The sequence below is a fragment of the Ranitomeya variabilis genome, chromosome 4, assembly GCF_051348905.1.
Source record: "Ranitomeya variabilis isolate aRanVar5 chromosome 4, aRanVar5.hap1, whole genome shotgun sequence".
Lineage (NCBI taxonomy): Eukaryota > Metazoa > Chordata > Amphibia > Anura > Dendrobatidae > Ranitomeya > Ranitomeya variabilis.
Window position 1 is genome coordinate 397228490 of NC_135235.1, and position 16321 is coordinate 397244810.

At 43.7% G+C, this 16321-nt stretch overlaps 1 protein-coding gene across 3 annotated transcripts in view; it reads left to right on the forward strand.

Moving 5' to 3' along the window:
* Positions 1-949: 949 nt before the first annotated feature.
* The window catches only part of LOC143764882 (membrane-spanning 4-domains subfamily A member 4A-like), a 161473-nt gene continuing 146101 nt past the window's right edge, over positions 950-16321 (forward strand). For 2 of the 3 annotated variants that reach the window (XM_077250950.1, XM_077250952.1), the window contains exon 1: positions 950-1087. The gene's annotated coding sequence lies outside the window, so the exon portion shown is untranslated. Of the gene's footprint in view, positions 1088-1187; positions 1255-16321 lie in introns of those variants that run through there. The other variant, XM_077250951.1, reaches the window with a different exon arrangement.

The following is a 16321-nucleotide window of genomic DNA, read 5'->3' on the forward strand; positions in this document are numbered from 1 at the left end:
ATCCTCAAGTTTTTTGCGGTCCGTTATTGCAGCAGATTGTGAAAATTGCAGCACAATGGCCCTCAAAAAAGGCCCTCAATAACGGGCTGCAAAAACCACGGTAAGTGTAAAAGAAGCCTAGTAGTCACAATATGGTGCCCCTGCTCCACGTTATTATCCCTGAATGCTTTATTAAGCCCCTGCAATACAAAAAGAAAAAAGAAAAAAAAATGTGTATATACACAGAAAAGGCCTCAGTTTGAATGATGAATTTACGGCCTTAAAAACACGTAAAAAAAAGTATATTGATTTACAAATATTTGGCAGTAGTCAGGGATATATAGGTTCATTAATCTATAGAAATGACAATGCCAGGTATACCTCCTACACCTGCCATTAGTTAAGGACCAAGCTAATCATGGTATAGAAAAAATGGCTCTATCACCAAGTATATACAGTAATTAGGCCAATATAACACAGTGCACCCATTTCCAATATGCTGAGGTCACCTATATACACATTTCATACGCTAATGAAAGGAAAAATAATTTATCCTGTCCTGTAATCAGGAACATATATCAGGAGAAAGCCATCAATGTGAGAATAAAAAAATCACAATACTTATCAGCCATGATGGTTAGAACTATTCCTTCATCCCAAAATATTTCCCCTGTTCGTGTCAGGTTTGATCAGGGGACTAGTGGGGGTAACAATATTCCACACAGATAGGTAGGGTGACTGACAGGGATCTCTAGGGAATTGATAGTCGCCACTATTGTGCATATACATTTATGTCTTTATTGATGTGTAACCCTGTATGGAACTAATTGATTGTACCTCTATGCTTCAAAATATTTTTTGAGTGTTGTACTTTTATATATAAGAATAAATGTTATTTTTAGTGGTCTCTTTTCTCTTTCTAATACAATTCCAGATATCATTCTTTGAATTTTTTTATTGCTGTTCAAAGGTTGGATTTTCATTTTTTCCTGGTTGTTAAGGACTAACGTCATGCTGTACAGCAGTTAAAATGGAATCAAGATCAGATGCCATTAATGTGAGCAGGGACTTTCACACCGAGAAGACACCAAGAGGAAGACACCTTAATGTGAGTAAGCAGTGCCTGTGTGCATTATATGGATACAATGTATGGCTTTTAGTGTGTATATATGTTTCCAATTTTGATGTATTCCAAAATATTGTTTCAGAGTTCTAAAATATATCTTGCCAACCAAGCTTACAAGGTCTGTGTGTACTCCATGTACATATTATAGGGTAAGGAAATGAAGAATTTGAGAAAAAAAGTGATGCAGTAATTACATTTTTACTTGGCTGCATAAAAAAAACTGATAAATAATGATATAGTTATAATTTATTGCTAGCTAAAAGATCATATCAGCTAGATGCCCCCTTAATTTTGTCAATCCTCCCACAATGTACAGTGTATTGCACTTATTAATAATTGCATTTATATGGCCCGACATATTGGTAATTACTAGGAGTCAGTCCTTTCTCAGTGTTTTCATTCTTTTTCAAAGAAACTTTATTGGAATTTTAAAACTTAAATGGGAAATGGGAAAAAGAGGATAAAAGAAATGAGGGAAAAGGGAAGGGAAACAAGGTCGGGAGGGCAGGAAAGAAAAGGGAAAAATGAAGGAGTGAGAAGACATTTGTGAAATACAAAAACAAGTACTCAGAAATACAATAAAGTACCACGAAGTTGCATACCAACATAAGTAAAGCTTCCGAACGCACGAATCTCCGAAAGACAAAACAACCATTCGAAATGCGATGCATTATGGGAAGACCTCTGTCCAACGGGACCACTTATCAGAATTTTTTTTAAAACTATCATTGGCTATGGAGAACTTATGTTCATATGTTTTATGAAGAACAATGTGTTCCACTATTTCCTGTACGGAAGGAGGTGTAGGGTTCTTCCAATTGTATGCAATAGCATTTTTCGTTACCAGTAAAATATGTATAACAATAGCCCTAAGAGAAAAATGTAGGACATTTAAACCAACAGAAAGCAATGCCATCTGAGGGGAGAGGACAATATTTCCTCTTATTAGGATGTTGATCATGTCAGAAATCTTTGTCCATAATGGTTTTATCTTAGGTTATTCGCAAAAACTGTGAAGCAAACTACCTCTATGTCCGCAATTTCTCCAACAGTCCGAGGAATTATGATTGCCAATCAAAGACAGCCTTGCGGGAGTTAGATACCACCTAGAAATCATCTTAAAACACGACTCTTGTAGAGTCATTGAGATAGTAGAAGAATAGGTATGGGCAAAAGCCTTTTCCCATTCCTCTGCACTAATTGGTAATTGAAGTTCTTCCTCCCACTTTAGCATAAACGGGGACTTAGCAAATTCAGTGTTATGATTAAACCATCCGTATATGTACTTGTAGCTCCAAAAAATGTTATGATCAGGGTTACAAATGAGGTTTTGTGCTGCTTTGGAAAAAGGGTCTATTGGAAAGGAATTTTTGAACTAGATCTTTTATAATCTGGTATTCGCAAAAAACAGAAGAAGGAACACCAAAACTACTTTTAAGAGCGCTAAAGGGTAAAAAACTTTTCCCATCAAATATGTCTTTTAATTTTGTGATTTTATACTCTGTCCATAGAGAATTGACTGTTCTATTATACAGTTCAAAAATGAAAGAAATAGGGAGATTACCCAGAGATTCAAATCTATCCGAGCCTCTCTTTGGCCTAGCCAGTTTATACCAAGCCTTGCTGGCTGCCATAAATATTGGGTGTGATTTATTACTAACATTTTTATTGTTCATTAATTGTTTGAGAATAAGCTCTTTGGGTGCATTATTCAGATTTAGCGTGGTCTCAAGATCTAGCCAAGCAGGCGTTTCCCTTTTGGACCACCAGTGGAAACTCTGTTTAATTAAATTGGTGTAATAGTGAGCCGTAATGTTAGGTAAACCCATTCCCCCATTTAGTTTATTTTTGTGAAGTGTTTTCATTCTGTAAATAAAAGTAAGTCTCGGAGATAGCAGTGTGAAGTATGAAAATTTTCTGCACTGCATATTCATATCATTTAGAGACTGTGAACTTTTATTATGTTATTTATTAGAGTCCTGGGAGAAGCCCCGTCCTAACTCTGCCCTAATGTTTCTGAATGTCATTAGCATCACAAAACAATTCAAAATTTTCATAAGTACTAAATTAAAGAAGATGGGAAAGAAAATTTTAATTTCCAAATATAATGCTGTTACAAGGCAGTGTAAAATATTGGAGACATAATTCTTTTACATTTCTGGGGTTAATAATAAATTATTCAGTAGTCATGCTAAGGTTGGTGAGATGAATAATCTATCTTAATTAGAGATGAACAAACCCATGGATGTCTGTGTTCAGCTGGTTCAGGAGGACATTTTTTTTAAAGTCCGGTTTGGGTCGTGAATTTGACCAAAACTTGATCCTGAACTCCAAACCACATATAAGTCAATGGGAGCCCAAACTACTGTGCTGTAAATGGCTATATAATGGTTGTAGTAAGTGCTAAGGGGCTGCAAAAGGAAGACAAATGGGGTAAGGCCAGTACAATTACCCTGCAAACAAATGTGGAAAGAAAAATCACTTAAAAATCATGGCAAAATAGGAAATGCTCAAACTATGGTGATGCAAAAACTAAATGAATAAATGAATAAGAGAGCACTTACTTAATGAGTAATCATTGGTTATACAGTGGATGTTGTAATAGGTCCTTAAAGTACTACCAGAATCTTAGGGGAATGAGAAGAAAAAAAAACAAATGTAAATGTTTGTATTGGTGAATATTGTGAGACTAAATAGATTTATAATATATACTCACTCAGATATTAAATGGAAATGTGCAATGAGGAGACATGATCCCTGTGTATCTGCAATTGATGCGGGTATTGTGATGACCACGGTTGCTTAATCTTCAGAGGTTTATAGTAGATTCCCCTGCTTAAATAAATGTACAACCTTTATAGGTATGGTTTTAAATATATGCGGTCTAGTTTTCCCAGTACACAATAAACTTACTGCTGGTGGGAGTAGCGCACAATTCCGTTAGGTTAAAGTACTAAGATGATCGTCAGGTGCTGGCTGACAAGGATTACTGTGATTAGAATTGATTGCCCATATGTTGAGATGAGGAGAAATGCTCCCCTAGTATGTTGGAGCACTAATATGCCACAATTGCTATGTGCAAATAAAATATGCTGTACTCACTGTGGTGCTGAGTGTGGAGGGAAGCGGTTTCGGAAAGTCTGAGCCACCACTAGGTGTACCGCTATGGCACAGCGATGGGTTAAGGAGAGGGTGGCGGCAGAAGCCACGCTACCGCGAGACCTCGCGTGCCCCGGCCGGATGCAACACTGAGGTAGCAGTCGGAGAGGGTGGGCGGAGCTACTGGTGACATCACCACGCTACGGGTTAAATCAATTCTAATCACAGTAATCCTTGTCAGCCAGCACCTGACGGTCATCTTAGTACCTTAACCTAACGGAATCGTGCGCTACTCCCACCAGCAGTAAGTTTATTGTGTACTGGGAAAACTAGACCGCATATATTTAAAACCATACCTATAAAGGTTGTACATTTATTTAAGCAGGGGCATCTACTACAGGTCCTTCTCAAAAAATTAGCATATAGTGTTAAATTTCATTATTTACCATAATGTAATGATTACAATTAAACTTTCATATATTATAGATTCATTATCCACCAACTGAAATTTGTCAGGTCTTTTATTGTTTTAATACTGATGATTTTGGCATACAACTCCTGAAAACCCAAAAAACCTGTCTCAATAAATTAGCATATTTCACCCGTCCAATCAAATAAAAGTGTTTTTTAATAACAAACAAAAAACCCATCAAATAATAATGTTCAGTTATGCACTCAATACTTGGTCGGGAATCCTTTGGCAGAAATGACTGCTTCAATGCGGCGTGGCATGGAGGCAATCAGCCTGTGACACTGCTGAGATGTTATGGAGGCCCAGGATGCTTCAATAGCGGCCTTAAGCTCATCCAGAGTGTTGGGTCTTGCGTCTCTCAACTTTCTCTTCACAATATCCCACAGATTCTCTATGGGGTTCAGGTCAGGAGAGTTGGCAGGCCAATTGAGCACAGTAATACCATGGTCAGTAAACCATTTACCAGTGGTTTTGGCACTGTGAGCAGGTGCCAGGAAGCATGAAGTGCTCCAAAATCTCCTGATAGCTAGCTGCATTGACCCTGCCCTTGATGAAACACAGTGGACCAACACCAGCAGCTGACATGGCACCCCACACCACTGACTGTGGGTACTTGACACTGGACTTCAGGCATTTTGGCATTTCCTTCTCTCCAGTCTTCCTCCAGACTCTGGCACCTTGATTTCCGAATGACATGCAAAATTTGCTTTCATCAGAAAAAAGTACTTGGGACCACTTAGCAACAGTCCAGTGCTGCTTCTCTGTAGCCCAGGTCAGGCGCTTCTGCCGCTGTTTATGGTTCAAAAGTGGCTTTACCTGGGGAATGCGGCACCTGTAGCCCATTTCCTGCACACGCCTGTGCACGGTGGCTCTGGATGTTTCCACACCAGACTCAGTCCACTGCTTCCTCAGGTTCCCCAAGGTCTGGAATCGGTCCTTCTCCACAATCTTCCTCAGGGTCCGGTCACCTCTTCTCGTTGTACAGCGTTTTCTGCCACATTGTTTCCTTCCAACAGACTTACCATTGAGGTGCCTTGATACAGCACTCTGGGAACAGCCTATTTGTTGAGAAATTTCTTTCTGGGTCTTACCCTCTTGCTTGAGGGTGTCAATGATGGCCTTCTTGACATCTGTCAGGTCGCTAGTCTTACCCATGATGGGGATTTTGAGTAATGAACCAGGCAGGGAGTTTTTAAAAGCCTCAGGTATCTTTTGCATGTGTTTAGAGTTAATTAGTTGATTCAGAAGATTAGGGTAATAGGTCGTTTAGAGAACCTTTTCTTGATATGCTAATTTATTGAGACAGGTTTTTTGGGTTTTCAGGAGTTGTATGCCAAAATCATCAGTATTAAAACAATAAAAGACCTGATAAATTTCAGTTGGTGGATAATGAATCTATAATATATGAAAGTTTAATTGTAATCATTACATTATGGTAAATAATGAAATTTAACACTATATGCTAATTTTTTGAGAAGGACCTGTATAAATCTCTGAAGATTAAGCAACCGTGGTCATCACAATACCCACATCAATTGCAGATACACAGGGATCACGTCTCTTCATTGCACATTTCCATTTAATTTCTGAGTGAGTATATATTATAAATCTTTTTAGTCTCACTATATAAACCAATAAACATTTAATTTTTTTTTTTCTCCTCATTCCCCTAAGATTCTGGTAGTACTTTAAGGACCCATTACAACATCCACTGTATAACCAATGATTACTCATTAAGTAAGTGCTCTCTTATTCATTTATTCATCTATTTTTCATTTTATTGTTCGTTTTTGTAGACAGCGCAGGTGAATACCACTTTTTTCATTTGATATACTTTACAGGTCTACACAGAACCTGTCACAATCACCAGCAGCACTCTACATTCAGCAATTTTGTTCCCCCACTAGGAACTATCAGGAGCGCCAGTGCTTTCTACTTCCTTTGATGTAAAAACTAGTTTTCGCAATAAAAAGTGTCTTTTAATGTGTGACAGCAGCCAAACATAAAAACCTGATATAAATCTGGTATCACTGTAATCGCACCAACCTGAAGAATAAAGTTACCTAATCACTTATACTACATGAGGAATGGTGTAGAAAATAGAGTGCCGGTTTCTGGCACATGCATTTTTGTAGACTAAATCTAAACCCTTTTATGGTCCACACATAGAGCGAACAGCTATTTCTATTGCCTATATTGTTGTGACTACATGGGTTCTATAGACTATATGTAAAACATCTGTTGTTTGCACGTTTAGTGCATGTCTATTGCACATATCGCATATACTGCTCATATTGTCGCTACCATACAATCTGCATACAGAGTGTACATCTTGTTGTATATATTATTTATAGCATTATTCCCATATGGGTCTTGTAGCGCCCCCACCGCCGCAGGGCCGTAGGGGCTACCCGGTACCGGGCCTCTGAGTCTCTGCTCTGGGGTTGTCACGGTGGCTAGGCCCGGTCCGTGACCCTGCCGAGGGGCATACAGTGAAAGGTATGATGTAGATGGTGGTGATGAGGCTGTAGTAGTGCGGTGCAGTAAATAACGAGGACACCAGGTTGCAGTCTCTTTACCTCTTTACTGAAGGTCTCTGGGTCCTCAGTCCAGAACACGGTTCACCAGGCTACGCAAGTCCGGCCGGTCCAATGGCACCTCCAGAGTTCTCTTCACAGGTGGAAATCGGTGCCTTCCTTCTAGCGCTATGTGTTGTGGTCCTTCCCTGCTGTGCTTACAGAAAGTCCCCACAACTGTTGTGTCTGTTTCTTAAGTTCCCTCACAACTCGATTAGATGATGTTCTGCTAATCCTCCGTCCCTCCCTGTTGTTCTGGTTAGGACGGCACCCGTATGACGGGTAGGCTCGGAGCTCTTCCGGGACCCTAGAGTCGCCCCTCTCCACAAGTTGCCCCCCAAGACTGCATAGGTGATTAAAGTTAGACAGCCCGCCTTAGACTGACTGTCCTGCCGCTGTTTGGAGTATTGCTTGAAGCTGAATGTTATGATACTCCCTCGGCGTTCCAGCCACCGGTAGTGCGCCTCAGTAGGATGTTGCTTCAGTCTTACAGCACGACTCCTACTGGAATTTCTCCTTTTGCGTGATCTCGTTTCTCACTCAGCACAATCTATCTCTCTTCCAATCCTTCCTTGGGCACCGCCGCTACCCGGAGCAGGCACGGTCCCGTTACGTTCGTTCAAGTTGCCAAGCCTCTGTCAGGATCCCACCCCTGACAGAGACCCTACTGTATCTTCCCCTACAACACCCTCTGCCACAAGGTGTTGCCTGGTTCCAACCCAGTCAGCTTTCTGATGTAACTTCCTGCCTGACCCCCAGTTTACCCACTATGGTGGGGAGTGGCCTAGTGAATAGAACCCTTAGCTCCCCCCGGAGGCCCTGCTGTGAAATGTATTGGTGTCTGTGATACCTGATCAGATGAACTCCTTCAGTGCCATCAGACGCACCATAGCTCCCCATAGAGGGCGGAGCCACAGTACTGCAACGACCAGGACTCTGGGGCGCTGAACTCCCCCCTGGTTAAACACAGTACTCCGGGACTGAGAAGAAAACAACAATACAAGTTAGCAAAAAGACATACAGTTTTGTTGAGTGCAATAACAATAAGTATACTTAAACAGAGCTTCCCTTTATGGGAGGTGAGGACACTTGAACGTTACAAACATGGTTAGATATCATAGCAACATGCTATAAATAACTTTTCTTACCCAACCGGGTATTCTACTAAGTGCAAAATTGTTGAACAATAATTTAACATTGCCTTTTAGGACATACACTCTGAATCCACTAAAGACCTTCCTATAATCACATTATAAGGTAATTTAACTTTTCCATTCTCCTTCTTTAAATCTGCAGGACCGCCTGTCCTAACGGCACCAGACCTACTGCCTCTTCTTTCTATGCAGGACCGCCCCGTTCAGCCCGGGCCTACTGCCTTTTCCACTACTATACACAGTATAGAGCATAACATTACTTTCAGTTTAAGAGCACCAAGCCATCTCTACATGACTCCTATGAGGACTCAGGGTTTACCTTCTATCCTAATTATCTATCAACGTTATCAACCATTTTTTTTATATAACATCAAACCTTCTCATTATCTTTCTCACTAACATGCATGCTGGACACCACGTCTACCCCTACGGGCCCACTGCATCCTTCTGCTATCTTTCACTTTTTCTTTTCAGAGAACATCATCAGCATTTCTTCACAATTAACTAGTTGAACACATATAACTTACTCATGTAAACATTATCATCACTTTCTTTCGTCAAAACATTATTGCTACCTGTCTTAAAGCAATATCATCGTTTAAGCGCGACAAATGAACATCCCCCTTAAGAGGCGACCAAGTCTCTATGAGGTAGCACGCCTTCTCAAGCTACCAGTCCATACTCAGCAAAGGTTCCAGTGTGGTATCTTCACAAAGAGTCCTTCTTTAAGTAAAACCAGTAGGGAGCACCTTTAATAAGGTGCAAACTATGTACAAAAAGTTTGTATCATGCACTGTTCATGATTTCAGCAGTTCTGGAAACTTGTGCAAAAACGTAGAAAAAAACAAACAAAACAACAAGGATCCCGGGTCAACAGAAGGATCCCCTTAAGAGTTAACCCTGGACGGGTTTTAGCAGCAACATAAGAGAACTGTAACTATTTACATATATAAAGCATTATGCTTACTCGTTCTTCGGGGAAGAAGGTGGTTTCCTTCCGGGCCTCACCAGACCAACGGGTCGTGCTGCCGATCCAGGGAGCGGTTCCGGTCCTAGCAACGACAGGATCCCTCGCCGCGACGCTCTTTTCGCTGAGGATCCGGCACGCCCCCAAGGTACATGGTGGGTCCGGGTTCCCCGCTGCTCCGCAGGGTCAGGTCCCGTTGCCTTTTCAGCGGGAGGCCCATCTGCAGACATTGCAGCGGTGGCCTGAAGCGCGACGCATCGCTGGACACCCCGCGCCATCCAGCCAGCTTCGCCTGTTGCTCTCCTCCACCTGGTGTAGGTCACAGCATCACCTGGCTCCAGGTCGCGAGGGAATCTTCCTCCGCAGGGCTCCACCTCCTCCCGGTCCACGTGGACTTGTAGCGGCTCCCCGATCTCCTGTATAACCCCGCGTCCATGTCGGGGGTTGAAGGAGACCACTACACCCCAGTGGGACGAGGGGACCTCTGCAACGGTGGTCAGATCAACCTGGGTTGCCGGTTGTGGTCGGTCTCGCCATGCAGCCACCAAGCGCCGCAGGTGTTCGGCCTCTGGCATGATCTTCAGGCCCTGCGTCCGCAGCGCACTTTCAGCCGCGGCCGGGTTGGGAGGAGCAGGGGACACTGGAGACAAGCGGACCTCCGTGGGCTGGCCCAGCCGAACGAGCACGCGGGCATCAGCCTCCAAGCGGCGTGCTATCCGGCGGGCCTCGGCTGCAGCTACACGCTCCTCAGATGGTGGCAAGGGGGGTCGGCCCATCGGTGGCTCCGTGAGGGTCAGTCCCTGCAACGTTGGCACGTCTGGGGCTATGTCGAGTGGCACAACCTCAGGCTGGATCGGGTCAGTCCCACGCGGTGTTCTCGGTGTCGCCATCTTTTCTCCTTCTCCAGTGTCCTCTTCCCGCGGTCTCTTTCGTGGGCGGCCCCGTCTCCATGGTCTCCACCCTCCAAACAAGATCAGGAGGCGGACCTCAGCTGTTGACGGACACGTCCTCAGGACACAGAAATATTTAGACTGGGCGGCCATTGTTGTTCGCGCTCTCCAGCTTGCCTACGCCCACTCCACGCCCCTCTTCATCTCCTGTGCTCTCCTCAGCGCTATAATGGCGGCGGATTTTGGCGGTAAATGGCACAGCACAGTCTTTGTAATAAAGTACAGTTCCAGCACAGCAGATCACAGTTCCAAGGCACACATGACCTGATTCTTGAGGCTTACAGTGGGGCAAAAAAGTATTTAGTCAGTCAGCAATAGTGCAAGTTCCACCACTTAAAAAGATGAGAGGCATCTGTAATTTACATCATAAGTAGACCTCAACTATGGGAGACAAACTGAGAAAAAAAAATCCAGAAAATCACATTGTCTGTTTTTTTATCATTTTATTTGCATATTATGGTGGAAAATAAGTATTTGGTCAGAAACAAACAATCAAGATTTCTGGCTCTCACAGACCTGTAACTTCTTCTTTAAGAGTCTCCTCTTTCCTCCACTCATTACCTGTAGTAATGGCACCTGTTTAAACTTGTTATCAGTATAAAAAGACACCTGTGCACACCCTCAAACAGTCTGACTCCAAACTCCACTATGGTGAAGACCAAAGAGCTGTCAAAGGACACCAGAAACAAAATTGTAGCCCTGCACCAGGCTGGGAAGACTGAATCTGCAATAGCCAACCAGCTTGGAGTGAAGAAATCAACAGTGGGAGCAATAATTAGAAAATGGAAGACATTCAAGACCACTGATAATCTCCCTCGATCTGGGGCTCCACGCAAAATCCCACCCCGTGGGGTCAGAATGATCACAAGAACGGTGAGCAAAAATCCCAGAACCACGCAGGGGGACCTAGTGAATGAACTGCAGAGAGCTGGGACCAATGTAACAAGGCCTACCATAAGTAACATACTACGCCACCATGGACTCAGATCATGCAGTGCCAGACGTGTCCCACTGCTTAAGCCAGTACATGTCCGGGCCCATCTGAAGTTTGCTAGAGAGCATTTGGATGATCCAGAGGAGTTTTGGGAGAATGTCCTATGGTCTGATGAAACCAAACTGGAACTGTTTGGTAGAAACACAACTTGTCGTGTTTGGAGGAAAAAGAATACTGAGTTGCATCCATCAAACACCATACCTACTGTAAAGCATGGTGGTGGAAACATCATGCTTTGGGGCTGTTTCTCTGCAAAGGGGCCAGGACGACTGATCCGGATACATGAAAGAATGAATGGGGCCATGTATCGTGAGATTTTGAGTGCAAACCTCCTTCCATCAGCAAGGGCATTGAAGATGAAACGTGGCTGGGTCTTTCAACATGACAATGATCCAAAGCACACTGCCAGGGCAACGAAGGAGTGGCTTCGTAAGAAGCATTTCAAGGTCCTGGAGTGGCCTAGCCAGTCTCCAGATCTCAACCCTATAGAAAACCTTTGGAGGGAGTTGAAAGTCCGTGTTGCCAAGCGAAAAGCCAAAAACATCACTGCTCTAGAGGAGATCTGCATGGAGGAATGGGCCAACATACCAACAACAGTGTGTGGCAACCTTGTCATTGCCAACAAAGGATATATTACAAAGTATTGAGATGAAATTTTGTTTCTGACCAAATACTTATTTTCCACCATAATATGCAAATAAAATGATAAAAAAACAGACAATGTGATTTTCTGGATTTTTTTTTCTCAGTTTGTCTCCCATAGTTGAGGTCTACCTATGATGTAAATTACAGACGCCTCTCATCTTTTTAAGAGGTGGAACTTGCACTATTGCTGACTGACTAAATACTTTTTTGCCCCACTGTAAGTAGATCCTGTTCGTGACGCCAAGTTGTAGCGCCCCCACCGCTGCAGGGCCGTAGGGGCTACCCGGTACCGGGCCTCTGAGTCTCTGCTCTGGGGTTGTCACGGTGGCTAGGCCCGGTCCGTGACCCTGCCGAGGGGCGTACAGTGAAAGGTATGATGTAGATGGTGGTGATGAGGCTGTAGTAGTGCGGTGCAGTAAATAACGAGGACACCAGGTTGCAGTCTCTTTACCTCTTTACTGAAGGTCTCTGCGTCCTCAGTCCAGAACATGGTTCACCAGGCTACGCAAGTCCGGCCGGTCCAATGGCACCTCCAGAGTTCTCTTCACAGGTGGAAATCGGTGCCTTCCTTCTAGCGCTATGTGTTGTGGTCCTTCCCTGCTGTGCTTACAGAAAGTCCCCACAACTGTTGTGTCTGTTTCTTAAGTTCCCTCACAACTCGATTAGATGATGTTCTGCTAATCCTCCGTCCCTCCCTGTTGTTCTGGTTAGGACGGCACCCGTATGACGGGTAGGCTCGGAGCTCTTCCGGGACCCTAGAGTCGCCCCTCTCCACAAGTTGCCCCCCAAGACTGCATAGGTGATTAAAGTTAGACAGCCCGCCTTAGACTGACTGTCCTGCCGCTGTTTGGAGTATTGCTTGAAGCTGAATGTTATGATACTCCCTCGGCGTTCCGGCCACCGGTAGTGCGCCTCAGTAGGATGTTGCTTCGGTCTTACAGCACGACTCCTACTGCAATTTCTCCTTTTGCGTGATCTCGTTTCTCACTCAGCACAATCTATCTCTCTTCCAATCCTTCCTTGGGCACCGCCGCTACCCGGAGCAGGCACGGTCCCGTTACGTTCGTTCAAGTTGCCAAGCCTCTGTCAGGATCCCACCCCTGACAGAGACCCTACTGTATCTTCCCCTACAACACCCTCTGCCACAAGGTGTTGCCTGGTTCCAACCCAGTCAGCTTTCTGATCTAACTTCCTGCCTGACCCCCAGTTTACCCACTATGGTGGGGAGTGGCCTAGTGAATAGAACCCTTAGCTCCCCCCGGAGGCCCAGCTGTGAAATGTATTGGTGTCTGTGATACCTGATCAGATGAACTCCTTCAGTGCCATCAGACGCACCATAGCTCCCCATAGAGGGCGGAGCCACAGTACTGCAACGACCAGGACTCTGGGGCGCTGCAGTCTTATATGAACTATGTTTGTTGATGTTATACTGAGTACAAATCTGCATATACTGTTTACATTGTCGCCACCATATGGGCCTCATATACTGAATTTATTGGATTAAATGACATCTGTAGCATATATATTTTTTGGTGCAAAATTTGATCGCAGCCGGGAACCATATATATATATGTATATCAGTAATGAATACTGTATTTTGAATATTGGATCTAACATGTATGTTCCAGTGTGGAACGGTTTTTAGATGTTTTTAAATTGTGTGTAGTGTCTTTGGTGTGAAAAATAAACATTTTGTATTTTTGCCTACATTTTTGTGGTGATCCTACTTTCATTTGCATGTACTTTTTCTCTTCTAAATTTGTGGTAAGACATGTGGGAAATGTTATTTATTAACTATTTTGTGCGATATGACTCTCTGATTTAAGGGCATATAAATTAAAAGTTTGAAAATTGCAAAGTTTTCAAAATTTTAACCAAATTTCCATTTTTTCACAAATAAATGCAAGTCCTATCAAATACATTTTATCACTATCATAAAGTACAATATGCCAAAAAAATGGCCATAGCAAGTAGAAATGAACAAACCTTTCACATTTCGGATCACATAGGAAAACATCCCAGCCGAACATGTTCATCGAACATACAGAACCACATTGACTTCAATGAGAGGCAAAACCAAATGCATAGACAACACCTTCGAGGGGGGGGGGGGCAAAAAGCTGCCAAAACAGCTAAGGGCAGGCACCAGGAAAAGTGGCATCAATTAACCCATCAATTGCGCTATAAATAATTAAAAAAAAAATTGACATGGGTTACCCGGTATTTTTGATAGCCAGCCAGGCAAAATAGGCTGCAACCCTTAACCAGCTTTGCTAACGCTGACAGCTATCAAGAATAGAGGGGTCCCCATGCTCTTTTTTTAATTATTTAGATAAATTATTTAAAAAACTGGTGTGGGGTCCCCTCAATTTTTAACAACTAGCCAAGCTAAAACTAACAGCTAGGACATTGCATTCTCAGGCTGGTAACGGGTTATGGATATATGCTTCCCCAGCCTAAAAATAGTAGCCCTCAGCCACCCCACAAAAGACGCATCTATTAGATGTGCCATTTCTGCTCCTTTTACATGGCTCTTCCCACTTGCCCTGTGGCAGTGGCTAGTGGGGTTGATGTCACCTTTGCATTGTCCAGTGAAATCAAGCCATGGCTTAGTAATGGAGAGGCATCTATAAGGGTACCGTCTCACAGTGGCACTTTTGTCACTACGACGGCACGATCCGTGACGTTCCAGCGATATCCATACGATATCGCTGTGTCTGACACGCAGCAGCGATCAGGGACCCTGCTGAGAATCGTACGTCGTAGCAGATCGTTTGGAACTTTCTTTCGTCGCTGGATCTCCCGCTGTCATCATTGGATTGGTGTGTGTGACACCGATCCAACGATGCGTTCGCTTGTAACCAGGGTAAACATCGGGTTACTAAGCGCAGGGCCGCGCTTAGTAACCCGATGTTTACCCTGGTTACCATCGTAAATGTAAAAAAAAAAAAACAGTACATACTCACATTCCAGTGTCCGTCAGGTCCCTTGCCGTCTGCTTCCCGCACTGACTGACTGCCGGCCGTAAAGTGAAAGCAGATCACAGCGGTGACGTCACCCGGGGACTTCGGCATCGTTGGTCGCTGGAGAGCTGTCTGTGTGACAGCTCCCCAGCGACCACACAACGACTTACCAACGATCACGGCCAGGTCGTATCACTGGTCGTGATCATTGGTAAATCGTTTTGTGTAACGGTACCCTTAGATGCCTCTCCATTACTAATCCTATAGTTATATTGTAAATAAACACACAGCCAGAATAAAGTCCTTTAAGTGAATGTCACAGAATCCTTTAATGAATCACGTCAACACCCATTCTATTGAAGCCATGGTCTCCTTTTATAAAAAATAGAAAACAACCATATCCCTCAGCTGCCTGTAATAATTATAGGGGATAACTCATGAGACTCTTTGCGTGGAACAAGACAACTACAGGACACAGTTTTATAATGGTAAAGTCTATATTATCACACGGTGATTCAAACAGGTGCAGAGAGAGACTCAAGTCCACAACACTTGGTGCAAATATCAAATGCAGCTCAGCAGTCTATAGGAAACTTCAGAGGAAAATGCAATCATGCAGAAAGTCTATGAAGCACAATTATTCTTGAGGATACTTGACACGAATAAGTCCTTGCTTAGTCCATAACACAGATAGATATGCTTATAAGGCAGTTCAAATAATATCTTAGCTCAACCAGGGAGGTCTGGGTAATAGTCTCAGGTTCTTGCAGAGCAGAAACAGCTTACATGTCCAGCAAATGCAGATGGGAGCAAACACGAGCAGCAGATGAAGGAGGATTACTGGAACTGGTGTATGCAGCAGGAACTCAGAGCATAGTAGCAGGATAACCCCACAGGTTCACAGGAGCAGGTATATAGCCAGGGAGTCACCAGAGGTCAGGAGCTGGATGCAAGGCAGAATACTCCAGCACAGACTGAAGGCTGGGGTGGAGTTTTATAGCAGGAAGACACAGTGCACGAGACCAAAGACGCCATCTTGGAAAAGGGCAGTAATGCACAAAAAGGTAATAAAAAATGTTCAGAGTCCTGACACTGTCGTTGTTCTGTCCCACGCCGTAATCCATGTCTGGGGAAAACAGTTTTCAACCTGGACAGTGCCAAGATGTGACTGTCCAGGCTGAGAACCACTGATGAATGAGCTTCTGGGAGCACAGCCTCAATGACTAGTGGTGACATCACTGAGGTTACCTCAGGCACTAAGGCTGCATTCCCAGCCGGGCCCCTGAACTGCAGGGGGACCCTCTAAAAAATGACATGGAGTCCCCCTGTATTTAATAACCAGCATAGGCTAGGCAGACAGCTATCAGCCATAAGATGCGCCAAATCTTGCAATTTG